Source organism: Geospiza fortis, unplaced genomic scaffold (assembly GCF_000277835.1).
Source record: "Geospiza fortis unplaced genomic scaffold, GeoFor_1.0 scaffold735, whole genome shotgun sequence".
NCBI classification, from domain to species: Eukaryota; Metazoa; Chordata; class Aves; order Passeriformes; family Thraupidae; genus Geospiza; species Geospiza fortis.
Window position 1 is genome coordinate 71,294 of NW_005054739.1, and position 2,136 is coordinate 73,429.

A 2,136-nucleotide genomic window follows, 5' to 3' on the forward strand; every position below is an offset into this window, starting at 1 on the left:
AATAACCAAAACAGCTCCTTCCTCCTTGAACTGGTGAGCCAAGGTCATGGTGTGGTCGCTGGAGGGAAGGGATGGGTCCAGAGGGATCGTGGACCTCGTCCTGGGCTGCATCCAAAGGAGCGTGGGAGGGTTCTCATTGGTGGAATGGTGAGATCCCACCTCGGATGGTGAGAGTGCACCTGAGATGGTGAGAGTCCACCTGGAGTGGTGAGAGTCCACCTGGGATGGTGAGATCCCACCTGGAATGGTGAGATTCCACTTGGAATGGTGAGATTCCACCTGGAATGGTGAGATCCCACCTGGAAGGGTGAGATCCCACCTGGAATGGTGAGATCCCACCTGGAGTGGTGAGATCCCACCTGGAATGGTGAGATTCCACTTGGAATGGTGAGATTCCACCTGGAATGGTGAGATCCCACCTGGAAGGGTGAGATCCCACCTGGAGTGGTGAGCCCACCTGGAAGGGTGAGATCCCACCAGGTCTGGTGCCCCCAGCATGAGAAGGTCATGGAACTCTTGCAGCAAGGCCACGGTTTCCCTGCGGCCGCAGGGAGCGGTCAGCCTGGAGAAGCCGTGGTGGGGCTGCCCCGCGCAGCCCCCGCAGGGTCCAGGGCCAGGCTGGGCAGGGCTGGGAGCCCCCCGGGCTGGGGGAAGGCTTGGGGATTTCAGGGGAGGGGAGTGAGAGGAGTTTTGGGTCCCTCCCGACCCAAACCTTTCCACGATTCCCTGATTCTCCCCCAGGGAGCAGCTGCAGGTCTGAGCAGGAGCTCCCTGTCCTGCTCAGTGACCCCTCCTGACCCTCCATCCCCAACTCCTCCTTCTCCTTTCCCTTCCAGTTCCCCTCCGGGCTCCGTCCTTGGCACGAGGCTGCTCACGAGGCTGCGGGGGCTCGGCCCGGGGGGGGCCTCGTGCTCTTCCTTCACCCGGGGACCCTTCCATGAGCCCCCCATGAGCCCCCAAACACCCCCGGCCCGGATGGGCTTCATCCTCTGGGTTCAGCAACTTCATCCAACCTTGGTCCCACCTTGATCCCAGCTTTTCATCCCACCTTCATTTCCACTTTTCATCCCAACTTCAGCCCACCTTCATCCCACCTCCATGCCCCCTTCGACCAACCGCCATCCCACCCTGAGCCCACCTTCGCCCCACACTCCCCCCACCTCCATCCCACCCCCATCTCAAGTTCTCTCCCCATTTTCTCTCCCCAGTGAGCGCCAGCGACCCCAAGGAGGTGATCGGGGTCCTGGGCGGGTCCGTGACCTTGCGCGCCCACGATGCGGAAGGAAATGCAGCACACTGGAATTTTGGGGGTGATCCCATCGTGACCGTGCCATTTAAGGATCCTCGTCAAGCCATATTTCATAAAGACACATTCGAAACCCGCTTTGCTGTCTCTGAGAAGGGCCACGTGCTCAGAATCTCCCAGCTGAGGATGGAGGATGCCGGGACCTACTCTGTAATCATTGGGGAGAAAAGATCCACCTTCACCCTGCAGGTGTTCAGTAGGTGCTGTTAGTGCTGTTTTGGGGTGCTTTTAGTGCTGTTTTAGGGGTGTTTTTAGTGTTCTTTGGGGGTGCTTTTAGTGCTGTTTTAGGGGTGTTTTTAGTGTTCTTTGGGGGTGCTTTTAGTGCTGTTTTAGGGGTGTTTTTAGTGTTCTTTGGGGGTGCTTTTAGTGCTGTTTTAGGGGTGTTTTTAGTGTTCTTTGGGGGTGCTTTTAGTGCTGTTTTGGGGGTGTTTTTAGTGTTCTTTGGGGGTGCTTTTAGTGCTGTTTTGGGGGTGTTTTTAGTGTTCTTTGGGGGTGCTTTTAGTGCTGTTTTGGGGTGTTTTTAGTGCTGTTTTAGGGGTGTTTTTAGTGTTCTTTGGGGGTGCTTTTAGTGCTGTTTTGGGGGTGTTTTTAGTGTTCTTTGGGGGTGCTTTTAGTGCTGTTTTGGGGATGCTTTTAGTGTTCTTTGGGGGTGCTTTTAGTGCTGTTTTGGGGGTGCTTTTAGTGCTGTTTTAGGGGTGTTTTTAGTGTTCTTTGGGGGTGCTTTTAGTGCTGTTTTGGGGGTGTTTTTAGTGTTCTTTGGGGGTGCTTTTAGTGCTGTTTTGGGGGTGTTTTTAGTGTTCTTTGGGGGTGCTTTTAGTGCTGTTTTGGGG